This window comes from Plecotus auritus (assembly GCF_963455305.1).
Source record: "Plecotus auritus genome assembly, chromosome: 6".
NCBI classification, from domain to species: Eukaryota; Metazoa; Chordata; class Mammalia; order Chiroptera; family Vespertilionidae; genus Plecotus; species Plecotus auritus.
This window is the reverse complement of record NC_137773.1, coordinates 117,417,290-117,441,820: the sequence shown is the minus strand read 5'-3', so window position 1 is coordinate 117,441,820 and position 24,531 is coordinate 117,417,290. Positions and strand designations below refer to the sequence as shown.

At 45.9% G+C, this 24,531-nt stretch overlaps 1 protein-coding gene across 2 annotated transcripts in view; it reads right to left on the bottom strand.

Moving 5' to 3' along the window:
- Nucleotides 1-19,300: 19,300 nt before the first annotated feature.
- SHQ1 (SHQ1, H/ACA ribonucleoprotein assembly factor) overlaps nt 19,301-24,531 on the bottom strand; it is a 205,090-nt gene continuing 199,859 nt past the window's right edge. Inside the window, exons 14-15 of one of the 2 annotated variants that reach the window (XM_080677011.1) lie at nt 21,717-21,959; nt 19,301-19,868 (exon numbers count right to left, since the gene is read on the bottom strand). The gene's annotated coding sequence lies outside the window, so the exon portion shown is untranslated. The remainder of the gene's footprint in view (nt 19,869-21,716; nt 21,960-24,531) is intronic. The other variant, XM_080677010.1, reaches the window with a different exon arrangement.

Here is a 24,531-nt window from a genome sequence, read left to right as displayed (position 1 = left end):
GTGTCATTTAAAAAGAAGATCGGCTTACCTGCCACCACAATCATTATCTGAGGCCCTGTCCTGGTGATATAAGTCTGTGGGACCCTGTCAGGGCCTAAGCAGCTTCAGTCTTTGGTGGCCAGTCCCAGGAGGTCTGGGAGTGCCAAACTGGATCCAGAGGGTGGCCTTGCTGAGTAATTCCGGCCTTCCCTTCCGCACCTTGGGCAGGGCTGGGGCAGGGCAGAGCTCAGGTTTGGGCAGGACTTGGCCCATGTCCTTCCTTGTTGCATGTGAAGCATGGGCCCAGAGGAGGCTTAGTCCCTGACTTACCCTTGGTTGGAGGACTAGCACTTTGTTTGGGGTTCATAAGAGTGATGGCTAGGAGCTGGAAGGCCTCCTTCTTGGCTTCAGCCTTGGCCTGGTCTCACCTTTGTGTTTGGATTTGGGTCTCCTCCTCTTATGGATCTGTGTCTATTTTTTCGAAGTTTGTGTCAGCACTGATTGGGATATAAAATGGTGTTCAGAAGAAGGGTTCCCTCTGGGAGGGGGGTCTAAGGTGGTAAATTTCTGTAAGGCCTCCATGAGGGCCCTGAGTGATTTTATTACATTTGTCATAGTTGACCGCCTTATGGGCAGCTTTCTTGAGTCCAGCAATGAGACAGGTGATTACATGGCTACAGAGCCGGCACCCCAGAGAATTAACCTGATAGTCCCATCTTGGGTCAGTTCAGGGTACCGTGTCAGTGCCATCCAGGTTGGCCGCCTTGTCCTGTCTATGGAGGCATCAGCATGGCCCTGAGCTGCTAGCCCGGCATGCTCCTTCTCCTCTGGGGTGAGAGAGGAGGACAGGGTGGCATGGATGTCATGCCAGGTCAGGTCATAGGACTGGGTCAGGCATTCAAATTCCTTAGTAAAGATGGAGAAAGACCTGAGATGCCTCTCTATCTGTGTGAGGCCCGACATGGAAAATGGAACATGGACTCAGACTATCCCCTCAGCTACCTCCCTCAGGGTGTGGGAATAGAAGTGGCTGTTGAGGAAGGCAGCCTTTGGGTGGCCCGAGAGCGAGTGTTAGGTGAGAAAAGTCTGTTTTGGAGCTCACGTTTTTGGGATTTGGGCTCTCAAGGGCTGGGAGAGGAGGTCGTTGCTGGTTAGGAGGGTCTGGGTTTTGGGAATCTACTGCAGGTGAGGGAGAGAGGGGATGCACAAGAGGGTGGAGGTCAGTGATCTGCTGGGTCAAAAGTAGATTCAGAATCAGAAGTATTAGGGGGGGATGTTTTGTGTGAAGGAGAAGGATCTGATAGAGCAGGACTGACAGAGAGAGGGTCAAGACTGGAGGGTGAAAAGGCCTGGACGTAGGGAATCTCTGACCATTTTCCATTGCAGTGACAGCAATTATCTAAACTGTGCAATGTGTCAAAATCGAAAGGGCCATTGAGACTTACTATCTACTTTATGTTGTGACCAAACAGTGTTACAAAATAAAGTGTGGTGCTTGGGCATGATCTCCCCTGTGAGTGTGCAGAGGGAGTGTGGCGTGGCCCATGAGAGAGGAAGGCTGAGTGATGGACCATAAATCCAAAGGTGACTGTTTAGGGCAGGCGTCCCCAAAGCTAAATAAGTCAGCATGAGAAATGAGAGGTGACCCTCCAGAATGAGCATCCCCAATCCAGAAGGACCCAAAGCCGAATGGCTAAGGACTCTTCTGGCCTAGAGCTAGGACAAGAGACTTTCAAGAAGTCAGTGAGAGAGAGTGGGCAGAAGACTCGAGACAAGGGAAATTGTGGGACGTCACTCACCTAGAGAAGACTGGCCAGTGTGGGATGGAGGGTCAGCAATGGAGAAGGAGAGATTCCCGATCCGGTGTTCTCCTCGGCTGGTTCGGGAGGGCCCATAAGGGAGGGAGGTCTAATCACAAGGCCCGGGAAGGGATGGGAGGGTGGGCGGGTTCTGGGGAGAGGATCAGCTCCCGAGGAATTGAAACACCTGCTCTCAGTCGGGTTCTCAGATGCAGAGAAAGGCCAGGGCACAGGGCTCTCCCCAGAGGTGCACGTAAGCACATGCAGGAAAGGGGACCTGCAGATCAGAGAAGGAAAACGGGCATTTTCAAAAGAGGGAACTATTTTTCATTTTCTCCAGTGACTTGGCACCTATCACAAATCAGTTCAACCCACAGAAAGGCCCCTTTTAGGTGTTTTTCCCTTAAATTTCTTTCTCACCTGAAAAATAACGACATTTCCTCCAGATTTTAAAAAAATTAGGCATTCAGAGAAGTCTAAGTCTAAGGGAAAAAACCTATTGTAACAAAAATAATAACAGTAGCCGGAACCGGTTTGGCTCAGTGAATAGAGCGTAGGCCTGCGGACTGAAGGGTCCCGGGTTCGATTCCGGTCAAGGGCATGTACCTTGGTTGCGGGCACATCCCCAGTGGGGGGTGTGCAGGAGGCAGCTGATCGATGTATCTCTCTCATCGATGTTTCTAGCTATCTATCCTCTCCCTTTCCTCTCTGTAAAAAATCAATAAAATATATTAAAAAAAATAATAACAGTAACAGAAGCCATTGCTCCTGAAGCACCGTGTGCTAAGGTGGCTCACTGTTCATGTCCGTTAATTCTCAGCACAACAGCCCAGATGAGGTGACAGCACCTCGTTTTGGGGCACGAAAACCACGCTAAGAGAGCAAAACGCTTTGATCAGGGTGGCTGACCTTTTGTTGAAATTTACACCAGAAAAGCATACATGTGACAAGTGAGCAGTCAGGCAGATTTCATCAAGCAAACACATCCATGTAACCAGCGTCTCAACCAAGACACCAAGCCCCTCACCAGCCAGGCGCCCTCCTGCTCCCCCACTCGCTGACCTCCAAGGGCAGTGCCTTGACCCACAATTGCCCTAGGTGCACGTAGGTAAGCATGTGCAGAGTTGACTCTTCAGTCCCTGACTTGCTCCCTGCGGCCGTGACGGGGAGGCTGGCGGCCACACGTAGGCGGTGGCTCCTGCGGGCGGGCAGGGGCGCAGTCTGTAACCCACCAGCTTTTGGGTTGTTTCCAGTTGGTGGCACTCTAATGGGGAGGCTGTGCAAACCTGAGCGTGCCTGCAATGCACATGTGCACATTCCTGCCAGTCCATGTGTGAGTGTGTGTGTGGGTCTGCGTGTGGGTCTGTGTGTGGGTCTGCGTGCACCCATGTGCGCCAGAGGAACAGCCTTGGCTTTAGCAGCTGCTTTCCAACACACGGACCCACTCACACTCATCACAGCGCAGGAGCCCCGGGTGCTGTGTTCCTCCTTCCCACGTGGGACCACTGGGTTTTGTTCTGGCCCTTCTGTGGGATGGGTGGCACATGGCTTTGGGTGGTGGAGCTGAGTGTCAGGCCCAAATGTTCCCAGCTAGTTCTTAGTCTGTATCCGGCACTTAGGGGTGCATTGAACTGATGAAGCTCTGACCCCAGTGTTCACGGTGTGCCTTCCACATATTCACTTGTCAGTTCCAGACTTCTGCACACCACAGGTCCCACCCTCCTCGGAAGCCACAGCAAGCCAGGCTGGGAGTCACTCAGGAGCGGCGCGACACAGGTGCATCCATGGCAGGTGGGCCCTGGTCTACAGACCAAGGCAGTTACCCCAGGTGCCCAGCGGCAGCCAGACCAGTGGTGACTGTTCCCAGCCTGTGGGGAAAGGGAGGAAGAAAAAAAAGAAGGCTGTGCCCTTCATGGTAAAATTGCGTAACATGTAATGAACCTAAAGCAGTCATATTTTAGTGCAAAAAAATAAAATTTAAAAGCTATCAAGACTACATTATAAAATTTCCAAAAGCCTCCTAATATTTAAATCAAAAAAGGGGGGATAGTAGAAGAATATCATGTAAGGAAAAATATCCTGTAAGTAAATTACATCTAGAAAATGTTTACTTTAGAAAATTAACTTTCATTTGTAGTGCTAACTGCAAGACACCCATGAAAAACACACATGGTGTCAAAACAAGCCAAAGGGCAAAAAATGTTTGGGCAAAAATTGAAAAAGGATCCCAAGTCAAATTTATAGAAAAGATTCCTTTATTAACTTTTGTTCGAGAATATGTTTGTATATTTTCAGAAAACACCTCCAAGACCATGTGGATTCCTGCAACAGAGAGGAATTGACAGGACTGCTCCAGCCATGAAGACAGAAGAGAACAGTCCAGAGATGGAAGACGCTGACAACCGCCTTGCCATACTAGCAGTCAGCAGCTGTGCGTCGCGGCAGGTTGCCCAGGACCAAACCAGAGAGGGTCAGACCTGCATTACCACCATTTGTCCACCATCCAGAACTGAAATATCATTGCTGACATGTACACATAAGGAACTGTTTGACATTGAAATTGGAACTCAAAAGAATTGTTGGCCCAGAAAGAAACTCACTACAGACTGATTCATTTGCCTCTCAGCATAACCATTATTGCTTGTCTCATTTTCGGTTCTTATAAGGGTATTTCTAGTATCACGTGATCTCACTCATCTAGGGGAAATAATGAACAACATAAACTGATGAACAAAAATAGACCCGGAGCCGAAACCGGTTTGGCTCAGTGGATAGAGCGTCGGCCTGCGGACTGAAGGGTCCCGGGTTCGATTCCGGTCAAGGGCATGTACCTGGGTTGCGGGCACATCCTCAGTGGGGGGCGTGCAGGAGGCAGCTGATCGATGTCTCTCTCTCATCGATGTTTCTAGCTTTCTATCCCTCTCTCTTCCTCTCTGTAAAAAGTCAATAAAATATATTAAAAAAAAAAAAATAGACCCGGAGACAGGGAAGCATCGATCAGACTGTCAGACCTCAGAGGGAAGGTAGGGGAGGGTGGGGGTAAGGGGGAGAGATCAACCAAAGGACTTGTATGCAGGCATATAAGCCTAACCAGTGGTCACAGACAACAGGGGGGTGGGGGCATGTGTGGGGAGGGGTTTGGGATGGAAATGGGGGGATGAGGACAAATATGTGATACCTTAATCAATAAAGAAATTAAAAAAAAAAAAGAAGGCTGTGCCCACAGCCCACACATGCACTAACAGTCACAGACGAGAGAGGAGAGTCTCCTAATTCCCATGCAAACGACAAGGTTTTATTAGGGCAGCTCTTTCAGAAGAAATCCAATTTTACCCCCCCCCGCCCCCGCCAACAGGCTTAGGCACAATGAAGGCAATTCTACTCATTGGGCAACACAGACAGCTGCCTGGGCCTTTGCCCACAGAGGTACTGGTTTGAGACCTCTTGCCCCTTCTCCCTCATCCTACGGACAAAATCTGAGGGAAGAGTAAGGACAGTAAGCACAGTTGTGAGAGCTTGCTACTGCATGGGCGCTGCCCCACCACTGTGCCAGTCACCTCCTTTCATCATCCCTCAAGCCCTCCAGGTGCACTGGCCCTTCCCCTCTGCAGGGAGGAGCTGAGCATGGTCGTGTGGCCCAGCTGGTGGGAGCATCATCTGCACTGAAAGGTGCAGGTCTGATTTCCCATCAGGCAAACCCAGGTGCAGTTCCATCCCTGATTGGGGTGCTTTGAGAGGCACCCAATCTGCCCGCTCAAGTCAATAAGCATGTCCTTAGGTGAGGAATCTACACTAATAAAAGAGAAATATGTAAACTGACTGTACCTCCATGATGCCCACCAGCCAATCAGGAGGGAATATGCAAATTAGCAGGACAAAGATGGAGGCAGCCCCACCCCCCAGCCGCTCCAGGCACAGAGCAGCCGGGCAGGGCAGGACACCTGCTATGAGGGGGAGGGCAGGGGGCAGAGGGAGCTACAGGAGTGGCGATCCGGCTGGAGCGAAGCGAAGACTCTGGCTGGAGTCAGCAAAGCCTGCAGACACCGGCCTGAGTCAGTGAAACCTGCGAAGACTCTAGCCGGAGCGAAGGCAGAAGGCGGCGGCCAAAGTGAAGGCCTGGGTCCCGGGTGCTGGAGGAAAACCGGTGCCGGCAGCCAGGTGAAGGAAGGCCTATTGCACAAATCTTTTTGCAACAGGCCTCTAGTAATAATAATAATAGGAGGAGACTGAAGCTTGGAGAGGTAACAACTAAGCATCAAGCAGCTGGTTACGAAAAGGAAAAAAGGCGAGCAAGGAAGATGGTGGCCGGCAGGACGGCAGTGAGGGAGAGAGTGTGAGAGAGTGAGGGAGTGAAGGGGAGTATGTGAACGTGTGTGAGCGTGTGTGTGTGTGTGTGTGTGTGTGTGTGTGTGTGTGTGTGTACAAGGAACAGTTAGATCCTGCAAGACTCTCGGGGGCTGGCAGACTGGGCTCTCTTGGACAGGGAGCCCCCACTACCACTGTGGTCACTCCTGGGAGGCTGGCGCTGGCTCAGAAACCACACCATCTTGAAGGGCAGAGCTGCTGTGACTAGGAGCCCAGCCTCAACACCACCCAGACTGGCCTCAGACATACACCCTACAGCCACTCTGGACAAAGACCTACTACCACAGCTGCAGACTCATGGACACCAACTCCAGCCATCCCAGCCTCAGGCTACTGTGAGTTCAGGAATGCATTCCCCTCTCACCTACCTGCCACAGCAGCACAGGTTCCGGGCACCCAACCCAGCCACTGACTATTGGCGCGCACGGCCCCTGCCTGGACCTCGGTGGCCACGTCTCTCGGGCACCTGAGCCGGCCATTGACTGTCAGTGCACACGGCCCCCGCCTGGATTGTGGCAGCCCCGTCCGCTGGGCACTCACCCCAGCCCCTACCTGTTGGGGTATGTGAAGCTCCTGCCAAGCTCGCCACTGCAGCTCAGGCCCCATGCAACTGGGCACCTGGACCCTTTAGCGGCAGCAAAAATGGGGAGACAAAAAAACAACCCCCACAACTGAAATATGGAAAGGCTTCTTGAATGATCAGTGGAAAACTCACAGGAGAGAACCATGATACCCAAGGACCAAAGGTGGAGACTGCATAGAGACTGGTAGGAGGGGTGGAGGTGTGAAAGGGCTGGCCGGGCACCCACAGATGGCAACTGAAGTCCCAGAGAGATATTTCAGCTGTTGGGGGGGCGGGCGGTGCCACTGAGAACTCTGGGGTCTAATCCCAGCAGAGATGGGGAGGAGGGTACCCACATAACATCTAGCTGTGAAAAGCAGTGGGGTGCTGTCTGCCAGGGAGTGGCAGATGAAAATTCAGGCACCCTCTTAAAGGGCCAAGACATAAAAATTCCCTGTGGAGCCACCCACCTTGTGCTCTGGCAGAGGGAGGGTGAAGTGGACTGGAGCTGTAGGAGCAGAACCCAGGACGGGGGATTCAGGGAATAGAGCTCAGAAGGCAGACACCTCAACTTTCCTGGGCTGAGTCATTCACTCACACAGTGGAGGACATCTTTCCCACATAGACATCTGCCTTGCCTGGGGGGAAGACAGTTGACACACCCTATTGGAAAACACCTTGCCCTGAGACCACTTAAGAGATTAAAAATAACAATAAGCCTCCAGGCTGAAGCAACTGACCCTACCCTGTTGAAAAAACTCTCGACACACCTAAGCATGATTGCCTGGGGGCAATTCAAGTTGGAATCCTACTAGTCTGTGAAGGCTTTGAGTCTTTGCCTGATCCAATTAGTCAGAAACAGCCTTTAACACTGTCCTGCACTAGAGATTGAGAGGTATAGAGGATCTACCTAAAACATAGTCACAAACCCAAACAGACCACCAAAATGAGGAAACAAAGAAACAACCCCCAAATGAAAGAACTAGTGAGTTCTCCAGAAAAAGAGATAAATGAAGCAGAGATAAGAAATTTAACTGAAACAGAGTTCAGAGTAATGATGGTAAAAATGCTCAACAGTATGAAAAAAGATATAGTAGCTATGAAAAAAGAACAGTCTGAGATAAAGAATGACATAACAGAAATAAAGAACACATTGGGAGAAATACATAGCAGATTAGGGGAAACTGAGGATCAAATCAGTGAATTAGAAGACAGAGTTGAAAATATCACTCAATTAGAGAACCAAAAAGAACAAAAAAACAATTAATAAACAGGAGGACAGCTTCAGGGAGCTGTGGGACAACATGAAATGTAACAATATTAGAATAGCAGGTGTGCCAGAAGAGGCAGAAAGGGAGGAAGGAATACAGAAGGTGTTTGAAGAAATAATGGTAGAAAACTTCCCTAACCTGGTAAAGGAAAAAGTCACACAAGTTCAGGAGGCACAAAGAACCCAAAAAAGAAGAACCCAAACAGGCCCACACCCAGACACATTGTAATTAAAATGCCAAAAGTCAAAGACAAAGAGAGAATCTTAAAGGCAGCAAAAAGAAAACTGTTACCTACAAAGGAGTTCTCATAAGACTGACACCTGATTTCTCATCAGAAACTCTACAGGCCAGAAGGTAATGGCATGAAGTGCTCAAGGTAATGGAAAGCAAGGATCTGAGACCAAGATTACTATGTCCAGCCTATCATTCAAAATAGACGGTCAAATAAAGAGCTTCCCAGACAAAAAGGCTAAAGGAGTACATCACCACCAAGCCAGCATTACAAGAAATGCTAAAGGGATTGCTGTTAGGATTGCTGAGAAGAAGAAACAGAGAGAGAAACCTAACCATACAGAATTAAAATGGCAATAAATAAGTACCTCTCAATAATAACCTTAAATGTAAATGGATTAAATGCTCCAATCAAAAGGTGTAGGGTAGCTGAATGGATACAAAAACATGATCCAACTATATGCTATCTACAAGAGACCCACCTCAAAACAAAAGACACACACAGGATGAAAGTGAAGGGATGGAAAAAATTTCCCATGCAAATGAAAAGAAAAAAAAGCTGGAGTAGCAATACTCACATCCAACAAAATAGACTTTAAAAGCATCATGCTAAGTGAAATAACCCAGTTGGAGAAAGGTAAATATCATATGGTCTCACTCATTTGTGGAATATAATGCACAACATAAACTGATGAACAAAAATAGAGCCAGAGGGGGGGAATATACTAGGATATAAAAGAAGTAATCCTATTATTTGCAGATTTTTAATTTTTCCTACAACTTTTGTGATATCATACTATGTTAGCACAGTTTTGGTAATATTATTACACTTAAAATTCTTTTATTCTTAAAATATTAATGTTTATTGCATGTAATATTATTATATGTAAGATCATCTTTCTTGAATAATTGGTATTTATTACATGTAACATTATCATATTTAAAATCGTTTTTCTTGAAATATTAATGTTTATTGCATGTAACATTATTATATTTTAAATTGTTTTTCTTGAAATTAAAAAAAAAAAACTGAGAAAAGCAACCCCCAAAGGAAAGAAAAGGAGGAACCACCCCCCCTCCCCCAAAATAAGGAACTAATGAAACAGAGGCATGAAATATGTCAGAAAAAGAATGCAGAGTAATGGTCATACATTTCATAAACTAGATGGATGAGAAAATCAACAACCTATGTAAGAATCAAGAAGAAATCAAAAGTGATATAGTTACAATAAAACACACGATAGAAGGTTTCAACAATAGACTAAAAGAAGTGGAGGATCAAATTAGTGAACTAGAAGATAGAGCAGAGAAACAAGCCCAATATGAACAGCAATTGGAGAAAAAAAAATAGAAAGCAGGAGGAGAGCCTAAGGGAGCTTTAGGACAACATGAAACAAAGTAACATATGTACAATAGTGTTGCCAGAAGGACAGGAAGAGCATCAAGGATTAGAGAACCTATTTGAAGAAATAATGACAGAAAACTTCCCTGATATGGGAGGAAAAAAGTCACCCAAGCACAGAGAGTCCCAAACAAGATGAATCCAAAAAGACCAACCCCGCCGAAACCGGTTTGGCTCAGTGGATAGAGCGTCGGCCTGCGGACTGAAAGGTCCCGGGTTCGATTCCGGTCAAGGGCATGTACCTTGGTTGCGGGCACATCCTCAGTGGGAGGTGTGCAGGAGGCAGCTGATCGATGTTTCTCTCTCATCGATGTTTCTAGCTCTCTATCCCTCTCCCTTCCTCTCTGTGAAATATCAATAAAATATATTAAAAAAAAAAAAAAGAATTGATTCTACCTCTACAAAAAGACCAACCCCAAGACACATAATTAAAATGGCAAATGTTCACAACAAAGAGAGAATCTTAAAGGCTGCAAGAGCGAGACAGAAAGTTACCTACAAAGGATCCCCCAATAGGTTATTAAATGATCTCTCAATAGAAACACATCAGGCCAGAAGGGAATGGAAGGAAGTTTACAAAGTGATGCAAAGCAAGGGACTGAATCCAAGAATACTCTATCCAGCAAGGCTATCATTCAAAATTGAAGGGGAAATCAGGAGCTTCACAGACAAAAAAAGGCTAAGGGAGTTTATCAACACCAAGCCAGCAATGCAAGAAATGCTAAAGGGACTGTTGTAACAATAAGAAAAAAAGGGGGGGGGAGGGAGAAGGAACACAAGCACCAAAAATATAAATGGCTACAAACAAATGCCTATCAATAATAACTTTAAACGTAAATGGACTAAATGCTCCAATCAAAAGACATCGAGTGGCTGAATGAATAAGAAAACATGACCCATACATATGCAGACTACAAGAGATCCACCTCAGAACAGAGACTCACATAGACTGAAAGCGAAGGCATGAAAAAATATCTTTCAGGCAAATGGAAATGAAAAAAAAAAAAAAAGCTGGGGTAGCAATACTTATATCTGACAAAATAGACCTCAAAGTGAAGGTCATAACAAGAGATACAGAAGGCCACTTCATAATACTAAAGTGTTTGATACAAGAGGATATAACTCTGATAAACACATATGCTCCGATTCAGGAGCACACAAATACATAAAACAACTTCTGGAAAATATCAAGGGAAAGATAGACAGCAATACGATCATAGTAGGGGACACTAATACCCCATTGACATCACTGGATAAATCGTCTAGACAAAAAATCAGCAATCCTAAATGACTCGCTAGATCAGAGGGACTTAATTGACATCTTCAGAACATTTCACCCCAAACCTACAGAATATACATTCTTCTCAAGTGCAAATGGGAAATTTTCAAAGATAGACCACATATTGGGTCACAGGCAAATTCTCTCCAAATTCAAGAAGATTGAAATCATACCAAGCATTTTCTCAGACCACAATTGGCATAATATTAGAAATAAACTACAATAAAAACAATCAAAAAATTCAAACACTTGGAGGCTGAAAAGCATGCTATTAAACAATGATGGGGTTACCAAAGAGATCAAAGAGGAAATTAAAAACATCCTGGAAGTGAATGACAATGAAAAGACAACAATCCAAAACCTATGGGACACAGTAAAAGCAGTCCTGAGAAGGAAGTTCATAGCATTACAGGCCTACCTCAAGAAAAACTGGTAATACATTATCTAACTATACAACGTAAAGAATTAGAAAGAGAGCAACAAGAAAAGCCCCGAGTGAGCAGAAAGAAGGAAATTATAAGGAGCAGAGCAAAAATAAATGACAGAGAAAAAAAAAAAAAAACAATTCAAAAGATCAATGAAATCAAAAGCCAGTTCTTTGAAAGGATAAACAAGATTGATGAACCCCTAGCCAGCCTAACCAAAAAGCAAAGAGAGAGGACTCAAACAAAATCAATGAAAGAGGAAAAATAACAACAGACCCCACAGAAATACAAAGGATTGTAAAAAACAAAAATACTATGAACAACTCGATTCCAGCAAACTAAACAACCTAGAGGAAATGGAGATATTCCTAGAAAGATACAACCTTTCAAAACTCCACCAAAAAGAATAAAAAAATCTCAACAGGTCCATAACTAGGGAGGAAATTGAAGCAGTCATCAAAAAATTTTTAGCAAACAAAAGCCCGGGGCCAAATGGCTTCACAGAAGAGTTTTATAAAACATTCAAAGAAGAACTAAAACCTATCATTCTCAGACTATTCCAAAAAATTCAAGAGGAAGGCACACTTCCAAGCTCTTTATATGAAACCATCATTACCCTAATCCCCAAACCAGATAAGGATATTACAAAGAAAGAGAATTATAGGGCAATATCTCTGATGAACATAGATACTAAAACCCTCAACAAAATTCTAGCAAATTGGATGCAGCATTACATTAGGAAGATCATACAACATGACCAAGTAGGACTTATTCCAGGGATGCAAGGCTGGTACAATATCCACAAATCAATAAACATGATACATCACATAAAGAAATTGAGAGAGCCAAAACCGGTTTGGCTCAGTGGATAGAGCGTCGGCCTGCGGACTGAAAGGTCCCAGGTTCGATTCCGGTCAAGGGCATGTACCTTGGTTGCGGGCACATCCCCAGTGGGAGGTGTGCAGGAGGCAGCTGATCGATGTTTCTCTCTCATCGATGTTTCTAGCTCTCTATCCCTCTTCCTTCCTCTCTGTAAAAAATCAATAAAATATATTTAAAAAAAAAAAAAGAAATTGAGAGACAAAAATCACATAATCATATCAATTGATGCAGAAAAGGCATTTGATAAAATCCAACACCCTTTCCTGATAAAAACTCTCAGTAAAGTGGGAAAACTCTCAACATAATAAAAGACCTATATGACAAACCTACAGCCAACATCATACTCAATGGGCAAAAACTAAAACAATTTCCCCTAAGACCAGGAACAAGACAGGGATGCCCACTTTCACCACTCCTGTACTGGAAGTGTTAGCCATGGCGATCAGACAAGAAGAAGAAATAAAAGGCATTCAAATTGGAAAAGAAGAAGTAAAATTGTTATTGTTCCCAGATGACATGATATTGTACATGGAAAACCCTAAAGACTCCATCAAAAAAACTACTAGAATTAATGAATGAATTCGGCAATGTAGCAGGATACAAAATTAACACCCAGAAATCTATGGCTTTTTTATACACCAATAATGAACTCATAGAAAGAGAAACTAAAAATAAATAAATAAAATAAAATCCCATTTACAATTTCAACAACAACAAAAAATAAGATACCAAAAAATATATTTAACCAAGGAGGTAAAAGACCTGTACTCAGAAAATCATAGGATGCTGAAAAAAGAGATAGAGGAAGACATAAACAAATGGAAGAATATACTGTGTTCATGGATTGGTAGAATCATTAAAATGTCCATACTACTTAAAGCAATCTATAGATTCAATGCAATTCCCATTAAGATACCAACAGCATACTTCAAAGACCTAGAACAAACTCTCCAAAAATTTATATGGCATAAAATAAGACCCTGAATAGCTGCAGCAATACTGAGAAAGAACAAAGTAAGAGGGATCACAATACCAGATATCAAGCTATACTACAAAGCCACTGTTCTCAAAACTGCCTGGTACTTGCACAAGAATAAACATATAGACCAGTGGAACAGAACAGAAAACGCAGAAATAGGCCCAAGCCACTATGCTCAATTAATATTTTACAAAGGAGGCAAGAGCATACAATGGAGTCAAGACAGTCTCTTCAATAAATGGTGTTCAGAAAATTGGACAGATACATGCAAAAAAATGAAACTAGACCACTAACTTACACCATATACAAAAACAAACTCAAAATGGATAAAGGACTTAAGATGGGAAACCATAAAAATCTTAGAAGAAGCCATAGGCAGCAAAATAGCAGACATTTGTCGTAGCAATATCTTTACCGATACAGCTCCTAGGGCAATGGAAACTAAGGAGAAAATAAACAAATGGGACTACATGAAAATAAAAAGCTTCTGCACAGCAAAAGAAACCATCAACAAAACAACAAGAAAGCCCACTGCATGGGAGAACATATTTGCCAATGTTATCTCCGATAAGGATTTAATCTCTAACATTTACAGGGAACTCATACAACTTAACAAAAGGAAGATAAACAATCCAATCAAAAAATGGGCAAAGGACCTAAATAGACACTTTTTGAAAGAGGACATACAGAAGGCCAAGAGACATATGAAAACATGCTCAAAGTCACTAATCATCTGAGAAATGCAAATCAAAACAACAATGAGGTACCATCTCACACCTGTCAAAATGGCCATCATCAACAAATGACAAGTGCTGGGGAGGATGTGGAGAAAAAGGAACCCTCCTTCACTGCTGGTGGGAATGCAGACTGGTGCAGCCACTGTGGAGAACAGTATAGCATTTCCTCAAAAAATTAAAAATGGAACTCCCATTTGACCCAGTAATCCCACTTCTAGGAATATATCCCAAGAAATCAGAAACAACAATCAGAAAGGATATATGCACCCCTATGTTCATAGCAGCACAATTTACAATAGCTAAGATTTGGAAACAGCCTAAGTGCCCATCAGCAGATGAGTGGATTAGAAAACTGTGGTACATCTACACAATGGAATACTACGCTGCTATAAAAACGAAGGAACTTATACCATTTGCAACAACATGGATGGATCTGGAATGCATTATGCTAAGTGAAATAAGCCAGGCAGAGAAAGATAAATATCACATGATCTCACTCATTTGTGGAATATAATGACCAACACAAACTGATGAGCAAAAACAGATCCAGAGACAGAGAAGCATCGAGCAGACTGTCCAGCCTATGAGGGAAAGGGGAGGGGGGTAGGAGATCAACCAAAGGACTTGTATGCATGCATATGAGCATAACCAACGGACACAGGGGTGGGGGGACACCAAGGGCATGTGCTGGGGGGCGGGGGCAGTCAGCGAGGGGTCAATGGGGGGAAAAGGAGACAGGTAAGTTTAAACAATAAAGAATTTAAATTTTTTTAAAAAGTGAAAAAGGCCGAAACCGGTTTGGCTCAGTGGATAGAGCGTCGGTCTGCGGAATGAAGGGTCCCGGGTTCGATTCCGGTCAAGCGCATGTACCTTGGTTGCAGGCACATCCCCAGTGGGGGGTGTGCAGGAGGCAGGTGATCGATGTTTCTCTCTCATCGATGTTTCTAACTCTCTATCCCTCTCCCTTCCTCTCTGTAAAAAATCAATAAAATATATTTTTAAAAAAAAAAAGTGAAAAAGGCCAAAACCGGTTTGGCTGAGTGGATAGAGCGTTGGCCTGCGGACTGAAGGGTCCCGGGTTCGATTCCGGTCAAGGGCATGTACCTTACTTGCGGGCACATCCCCAGTAGGGAATGTGCAAGAGGCAGCTGATCCATGTTTCTCTCTCATCAATGTTTCTAGCTCTCTATCCTTCTCCCTTCCTCTCTGTAAAATATCAATAAAATATATTTTTAAAAAAAAGTGAAAAAGGCCTCAAACCCTGGTCACTTCACCATGACCCCATCTCTTGACATCGCTGATGGCGCCTCCCTGTCTGTCAGTGAGAAAATCAGGGCCCGGAGCAATGGATTAACTGCCCAGAGCAATGGATTAACGTGCCCAAGGCCCCGCGGCAGGGGGGTAGGGATGGGGGATGGATGCTGGGCTGCAGCTGGGGTGCTGGGCGGGCCCAGGACTTGCAGGTGCTGCACTCGCCCCCGGGGAGAAGGTCCCTCCTGAGCCACGTAGCCCCGGTGCTGGCCCGTGGCCTGCCGTCCCCAGGGCTGAGGTCTGTAGCCCATCTATTCAAAATGCCCAGGACCCACCCTGCCCCACGGCCTGGCCTGTGGGTCCCGGCTGCCTCCCTGCTCACCCTGGGACCCTACTGCAGTCATGGCTGTGTGGAGCGTGCTGACCATGCAGGACCGCCCCCGTGGGGCTCTCAGAGTGGGGTGCAAGAGGAGCTAACATGTGGGGTTGGGGGAGCAAGAGCGGGGAAGCGCCGTCCTCTGACCCCTGCAGCCTGTATGCCAAGCCCCAGGGCGGGGGGCGGGGGCTGCGCCACTAAAACCCCCACAACCAGAGGCCAGTCCTTCGGCCAAGGAGGCAGAGGCACCAGGTGCTGGCGGGCGCTGCCAGAGGCTGTGTGAATGTTGTTCTTCACTATCTGGCCCAAACCTCATGACATTCCCCCCATTTCACAGGCAGGAAACAGGCCGTGAGGACCTCAGCTTCTTCCAAAGGTGCCTCCGAGGGACACCCCTCTCTCTCCGAGGGACACCCCTCTCTTCTTACCTGTGAAGATTAACCCTCTCTCCTCTTCCCCTCCAGAGCCAATGGCCAGCAGCTGGTGCTGGGTTGGCTGGGCTGGGTCCACCTGGGCTGGGTCCGCCTGGGCTGGGTCCAATGGTGCTGGGTCGGCCTGGGCTGGGTCCACCTGGGCTGGGTCCAATGGTGCTGGGTCAGCCTGGGCTGGGTCCAATGGTGCTGGGTCGGCCTGGGCTGGGTCGGCTGGGCTGGGTCCGCCGGGCTGGGTCGGCCTGGGCTGGGTCGGCCTGGGCTGGGTCGGCCTGGGCTGGGTCCACTGGTCTGGGTCCGCCGGGGGTGCGCTGGACAGACCTTGGACGGAGCCCAGAGGGACCTGACTGGGAGCACGGGGGGGAGGGGGGGAGCACAGGGGTGCTCCAGGTGCATGAGCTTCGGGGTGATAGAGCAAGGGGCTCACACCTTGCTCTCCCTCGCATCTCTTCAGACTTTGCTTCCCCACCACTGGCTCCATCTGGGGGAGCCCCCTACCAGGTGGTGGCTGCCCAGCCCCCAGCCTCCCCAGCTGTGTCCCTCCAAACCCGCCTGGCCCTACAGGGAGGCTGATCTGCTGTCTGGTGGCACTGCTGGGTGGCTGCCCGCCTGAGGGTATGCTCGGTCAGAGGCTCCTGAGGAACTGGCCAAGGGGCCAGGGCCTGAGCTTGGGTCTGAGCCGGGCAGAACCAGCTCCCACCGCATCCCCACAGGGGTGGGTGGCTCTGAGGGAAATCAGAGAACAGTTATTCGAAGTCTGAATAGGTTCCCCATATGCTTGGCAAAGAGTACCAGCTCGACGTCCACGTCTGTAAAGCAGGATGACAACAGTGTCTCCGTTGGCTGAAATGCCTCAGCAAAACCCGCGCCCTGGGCTTAGGCAGCAGGCACTTGCGTCCTCACAGGGCCGAGGTGGAGGCTGGCCTCCTTCCCGTGTCCTCACGTGGCACCACGTGGACGGGAAGCGAGATCGCTTGTCCCTTCCTTTGTTACTAAACCTGACCTGACTGAGTCCTCATTCCATCCCAAAGGCCCCACCTCCCAGTACCGCACACTGGGGCCAGCGCTGTGTGTGAAGGAGGCGCAGCTCAGTCTGCGGCACAGCCTGTGCCAGGTGGTTAATGTGAGTCAGCAGGTTATGCTTTCATGTACCAATGGTATTTATCCCCCAAAGTACCAATTAATAAGCAGCAGTTTGGATGTTTTGACTGTTAAAAATCGGGGTACAATAAAACTCACCCATTTCAAGTGCAGAGTTTTCTGAATCTTGGTAACTCTGTCGTGGCACTGCTGCCACCAATTGAAGACGCCAATGGCGCGTTCCCTACCCCACCCCACCCCCACCCCCTTGGGGCTCCGCCCAGGCCTGCTCATCGGCCTCTGTCAGTGTCACTGTTTGGATTTTGTGTGAATGGAATCATGTAACATCTTTTGTGTTTTGACTGTAATTGCAGCCGCAATCATTCACATGGACGCATCAGAGTGTGCCGGGACCTAGGTGCAATTTATTTTCTAATTATAAACGAGCAACGCAGTTACACGTAAAGCATCGATTTAATCTTCACAGCAGCACTCAGGGGAATGCCAGCCACATCTGCACCCCCTCGATAAGCGCAGCAATGCTCAGAGAGGCCGCACCTATCTACCGGGGCCACAAGACCCAAAGCAGGGCTCTGTGGCGCCCGACGGTCCTGCTCCCCTGCCAGTCAGAGCGCCGCTGCTGCCGTGGTGGGGGCCCTGCCCCCCAAGGTGGGGCTGCACCACATCTCCCGGCTCCCCAAGTGGCTTGGGCTCCCAGGCTGCAGCATCTGTCTCCCCCTCCTCAACCTCACTTGCCTTTCCCCACCTGGCCTCCCTCTGTGCGCCCCCCAACACACACACACACACACTGGAGACCGCAGTAGAGGAGCCAGCCCTGCCTCTGTCATCAGGGCCCTGCCAGGGAAGCAGAGGCGCACACTGCTGGTGGCTCCGAACCATGTCCCCTCAAGTGGGTGTGTTGAACCCTTAGCCCCATGTGACCATGCTTGGAGACAGGTCATTTGAAGAGGAAATTAGGCTGAGGTCAAAGGGTGTGGTCCTGACCCCATAAGACTGTGCTAGGAAGAGGAAGGCCCAGGAGTGCGGTGCTGAGGGAAGCTCCAGAGGAGAGGCCACGCCAGCCCCAGAACCACAAGGAGCAGGCACGGCTGCAGAATTCTGCCCTGGGCACCCACACTGCACCCCTCGGAGAGGCAGCGAGCCGGCCTGCTGGTCGGGAAGGTCTGAAGTGCTGGCCTTGTGTGTGGGCAGGAGTCGAGCGTCACCACTGCAACAGGCAAAGTTTTTAAGAAACGTTAAAGCTGGTTCTGAAACAGCCATGTTTTTAAATTAAATTGTATAAACTTTTATTAAGTAACTAGAGGCCTGGTGCATGAAATTCATGCATGCGGGGGGTGTCCCTCAGCCCAGCCAGCCTCACCCTCTCCAATCTGGGACCCCTCAAGGGATGTTTACAGGGATCAGGCCATGGGGGTGTGGCTAGCCTAGGTGAGGGGCTGATGGCTGTTTGCAGGCTGGCCACACCCCCCGGTGACCCAAGCTCCCAGCCCCTCCTTTCTTTCTTTTTTTTCAGAGCCTCCTTGAGCAGAGGCCAGGGCCGGCTGGAAGCAGGTATCTGGGATTTATTTATCTTCTATAATTGAAACTTTGTAGCCTTGAGCGGAGGCCAGGGTCAGCCAGGGCAGGTGGGAAGCTTGGCTTCCTCCATCACCGGGGGCAACCCAAGCCTCCTGCTCGCTCCAGCTCCATGACCGCCACCATCTTTGTTGGGTTAATTTGCATACTCGCTCCTGATTGGCTGGTGGATGTAGCAGAGTGATGGTCAATTTACATGTTTCTCTTTTATTAGTGTAGATTATATCAAAGTAAAAATGATCAATATTCAAACCTCCCCTCCTAAAAATGTTACTGTTATGTGTGCTTCTGGGGTTATCTCTACTGTCCCTGTGTATGAAATGTGCATATAATCATGTGAAACTGTACAGTGCTGCCCGAACCCACATTCTGTGACATCACATGGGGGCTGACACAGGTCAAGGTGGGAAGTACTTACTCCACAGACACTGGCAAACCTACAAACCACAGCCTGATGTGGGAACCCCTTTCACGTCCCGCATGGTTCAGGGCCCACTCAGGGTCCGGTTTCTGGAGAAGGCCGCACACAAATGAAGAGAGAGACTAGAAAAGTATTAATTTGGAAATATTGGGGGGCCAGGTGGGAGCCCACCTCTAGTGGGAGGACTACCCTTTGCTCTGGCCTTGCAATCCCTTTTATTGAGACTATGGGATACGCTCATAACCTTTAGGCAGGAAATTCCAATAACAGAAATTTACATAGGAGTAACAGGTGGAGGCTGCTTCAACTACCAATGTCTCAACTAAACAATGAGTGATTAGCTCCAACCTTTCAGAGCATTTCCACATCTATTAGTGGGACAATGATCGGTTTCCGGCATCTCCCCCGTTTCTTTCCTTAAAAGAAATCTTACATCTGCAGACCAGAAATAAACACATAAGAACAAAAATGTTTGAGTCCCAATTTCAATGTCCAACAGTTGTGAGTCCCAATTTCAATGTCCAACAGTTGTGAGTCCCAGTTTCAGTGTCAAACAGTTGTGAGTCCCAGTTTCAGTGTCAAACAGTTCCTTATGTGTACATGTCAGCAATGATATCTGGATGGTGGCAATGCAGGTCCGACCCTCTCTGGTTTGGTCCTAGGCAACCTGCAGCGATGCACAGCTGCCGACTGCAGCGTCTTCCATCTCTAGACTGTTTCTCCTCTCTTGTCTTCATGGTTGGAGCAGACCTGTCACAATTCCTCTCTGTTGCAGGAGTCCACATGGTCTTGGAGTTGTTTTCTGAAAATATACAAACATATTCTCAACCAAAAGTTAATAAAGGAATCTTTTCTATAAATTTTACTTGGGATCCTTTTTATTTTTTGCCCAAACGATTTTCCTTTGGCCTATTTTGATACCATGTATGTTTTTCATTGGCGTCTTGCTGTTAGCATTACAAATGAAAATGAAAATTTTTTAAAGTAAAAATTTTTCTAGATGTAATTTACTTACAAGATATTTTTCCTTACATAATATTACTCCACTATCCTCCCTTTTTTTGATTTAATTATTAGGAGGCTTTTGGAAAATATATAATGCAGTCTTGATAACTTTAAATTTTAATTTTTTGCACAAAAATATGACTGCTTTAGGTTCATTGCATGTTAAGCAATTTTACCACGAGATGAACTACCAATAGAAATTTTAGTTAATACTTTAGGAACAACTTTTTGTCCAGTACAATTAAATTTTCTTGAATAGTCACTTATTTCAATTAGCCAATTTAAATTAATCTGAAAACTTGACTACTTTTTTACTGTCAAATTTAATACTCTACCAACAATCTTAGTTTACCCTGTAAATATTAGTGGAAAGGATTATTTGCATTCTTGAGTAGGCCCTGAGCATTCCCGATGCTAAGTTGGATTTAGATATAGGGCAGCTGCTGTCAGTCAAGTCTCTGTCTGTTGCCTAGGCCCCAATCTGAGCTGGTCCAAGGCACTTTCTGTTCCCTGGTTCCCGATCTGAGCTGGGCATGGGAAGCGAAGCAGACGGGGCAGGAGACCTCCCTCAGAAGGGGCTAGGATTCAGGCCCCTGTAAGGTTAGGGGGGTGAGGGTCTATGCCCCACCTCTGTTAACCCCCAAGTTCTCTCCTGATGGCCCCTCTGCGACTGTGCCTGTCTTAGGTTGTTCCTTCCTTGAGGAATCTTATCCGTCTCTGGCTAACCAGCCATCCTCCAGGGCCAAGCAGGGTTCATTTCTGTCTCCTTGGTAGTCTATGCCCCCGTGGCCTCCACGCCCAGCAACCTGCCTTGGGATCCCCTCGCCTGCTGGCGGGGTCCTGGTACTGATCGCATATCTTGGGGAACCCAGGTTTCTTATCCATGGTACCAGCCATCACGAGGTTTCTACCTCAGCATAAACAGAAAGTTCAGGCAACAGCTGTGGGAGGGTCCCTCTTGGCAAAAAGGCCAGTATAGAATGCTCAAGTGCCTTCCCAGGGAGGCCTCAATTCCTTTCTGGAAGGGATTAAATCCTTTCATGTCCTTTATATTACTACCAATCATTCAAAGAATTAGTTTGTAAGTTTGTTTGGAACAGTTGTACAACATGCTGTTGTAAAATATCAAAAATTATGACGACATTGTAGAATAATATCATGTAAGGATATTCTTTGCTCTAGGCCATGGCAATTCAATTTCAAACTGGCTGTCAATTTTTCTTTGTATAGACAAGGTCTAGTTACATTTTCTGCACCTCTCCCAGGAGCAAGTAATGATAGTAGACGTGTTTTGCTTTTGCTCCCCTCCTTTGGTGTCCATGCAAGCCAGAGGCCTCTCTTTAATTTTACACACAAAGGAGCAGTGGTTTGATTTTGTGTCATACAAAAAGGGAAGCTGGGTGGTGACACCTGTGTAATTATACTTCCTTGCCCCACCCACATTCCTCCTGGATGAACCAAGGTGTTTGGCATTATTAATGGCTACATTAGGCGGGGATCAGCCCACATAAGGGTTCTTACCCATGAAGGGTCAGGAACATAAGTCAAAAATACTTCCCCATTTTTGCCCATTTTCCCCAGGTAATATTACCGTACAGCTGATCACTACTAGCATGGCAAGAAAGACGTTCTCAGGAGTCTGTACCGTCTTCTTTACCATGCTCCAGGTGGTCTCCAGGCTGTTTGTTGTCCGGCTGGTCCTCCTCCTGCTCCTCATCTTCAGTGGATTGCTTGGAGTCGCTGCTCTCTGTGGCTGAGGTCGTTGATTGTCTGCAGCTGCATGGTGTGGCTCCAGGCGCAAGGTCCTCAGTCTGGCTAGTTTCTCTCTTGGATCCCTGTTGCAGTTTAATATTTCTAGCAGGAATCCACACGGGTTTGGAAAAATTCTCTGGAAATATACAAGCATACCCTCTGCCAAAGGTTAGTAATGGATCAGGTCCCTGCCATAAACCAGATTCGGGATCCTTCCATTTAACTAGACCATTTTCTTTTGTTTTGTTCTCACACCAATGCAGCTCCATAGGTGTCTTTCCAACAGCATCACAAGTGAAAAAAATTTAAAGTAATTAAGGCTTGGTGCAGCCTACCCACAGGTGATTTCTCCATCATCCCCCCTTTTGTTTTTCAAGTTGGGATTTTAGCCGCTGATGCTGTCGTTCAATAATGGCCTGTCCTTGGGAATTATATGATATTCCTGTAATATGCTGAATTTTCCACCTTTTACAAAATTCCTGGAATTGACAGCTTGTGTAAGCAGGCCCATTATCAGTTTTAATAATTTTTGGAACTGCCATGACGGCAAAAGCAGCTAGGCAATGATTAATAACCTGTTTTGCCATTTCTCCTGTAGATGCAGTAGCCCATAGGACTTTTGAAAAGGTATCTACAGAGACATGTAATGCCCCAAGGCGTCCAAAGGAATTATAATGCGTTACATCCATTTGCCAGATATGGTCTCTTAGCAAACCTCTAGGGTTGACTCCTGTGTTAGGCCCTTGAGGTAGATGTAACATACAAGTGGGACATTCCTTAATAATCTGTTTTGCCTGTTATCGAGTGATTGAGAATTGTTTAGACAACATTTTGGCAGGCTGATGTAAAAGCTGATGAGATTCTAAGGCTTCTTTTAATAAAGCAACCAATTGATCAACATTTCCTTTTGTTAAAGGACCAGGTAAGACACTATGAGCCCTGATATGGGTGATATAAAAAGGATATTGTCTCTGTTGTACAATCTGCTGAACTTGTTTAAATAGTAAAAATAAACTGGTCACTGAGCCATTTCAACCGGGCAGTTTCAATTCTATTCACTAAGTTCGCAGCGTAAAAGGAATCAGAGACTATATTAAGAGGCTCTTGGAAATCCTGCAATGCAGCCTTAATGGCTTCTAATTCAATTCTTTGTATAGAAGTATGATTGGTCAGTATGACTCGGTCTGAATTCATTGTATGATAGGCAGCTTTCCCATTATATGATCCATCAGTAAAGACAGTTAAAGCTCCAGGAATAGGTTCCTGCCTAGTATTTTTTGGTATAATGATGGAGGTATTATATAAAAATTGTAGTAATTTATCTTTTAATAGATGACAGCTAAGTTCCCCTGAATATCCACTTAACCCAATTTGCCAATTTATATCAGTCTGAAATAACATTTATAATTGCTTCCCAGTGAGGGGGAGATAGATACACTGGGGCTCTTCCCCTCTAAGCTGTTTACAACGTTTTCTAATTTGAAATATTAATTGGGGCAATAGTTCTACATAAGTAACCATAGTTTTAGAGGATTGATGCCCTAGGTGGACCCATTCAATAATGGCAGAATTTTTATTTTGAAAGATGACTCCAGTGGGACTATTTGCAGTAGGGTTAATTTGTCCCAATAAAGGTAATTCGGGCTATACCCGTGCTACTTGGGCTGAGGAAATTGCCTGCTCAATTATTAGCAACTCATTCCTAGCTTCATCTGTTAATTAATGTTCGGGGAGAGGAAAGATTAGCGTCACCTCTAAGTAAATTAAATAAGTTTGTCATTTCTCCTGTAGAGATCTTCAGATAAGGTCTTAACCAGTTAATGTCCCCTAATAATTTCTGAAAGTCGTTTAAAGTTTTAAGACAATCTTTTCTTATCTCCACCTTCTGAGGCCTAATGCATTGGTTATCAATTACAATCCTTACGATATTTGAAGGAAACCTCTTTATTTCCTTCCAAAATAATTTTCAGGCTACAGAGAGTTTCATTTAAAAATCTTTGTCACATGAAACAATTTCTCTTAAGGTTATGGTGACCACTAGTACAGATTAGATTTAATATTTTAATAACAATCCTCAGTATATCCTGTAAATACCAGTGAAAGAGATTTCAAAATTCTCCCTTTCTATTAAGCTGGAATTTTATTTTTTAAGAGTATCCCAATTAGCTAATTTGCATATACAGAGGGATCATGGGAAGCCTTCAGTAACTTTCTTAGAATACTTAAATCAAATTGCTTACAAAGACATTGGCTTATTCCAAAGGAAAGGGTTGGCCCCTATGGCTTCCAAGGAGACCAGCAAGCCATGTGGCCATCATGGCAGCTGTCTAATCTGTTCTTTTAAAAGACAGTCAAATTTATATTGCAGACAAACAAAAATCTCACTAGCTGTTTCTGGTCTTTATTAGAATTGTTTATAAAAATATTGGCTTTTCATTTAGCTGAAAACCTTGATTATAATTTAAAAAGCTAATATATTTAAGTAATTAAAGTAGGTATCTTCATTTAGAAAGCAAAGCAAATTTAGTAAATGTTTATGTCTGATTCACAAGCAGCAAATGTTGCCCCGCCTCTTAGCTTAATTAAGAATGCAGGCGGCTATGGGCTTTTTGTCATTTTAAATTCTGCTGTTGGATTATAAGAAATATTTAGTTACTTCATTTTGCCCTTCTTAGAGGACAAAACCTTCATAAGACTTAAAATATGTT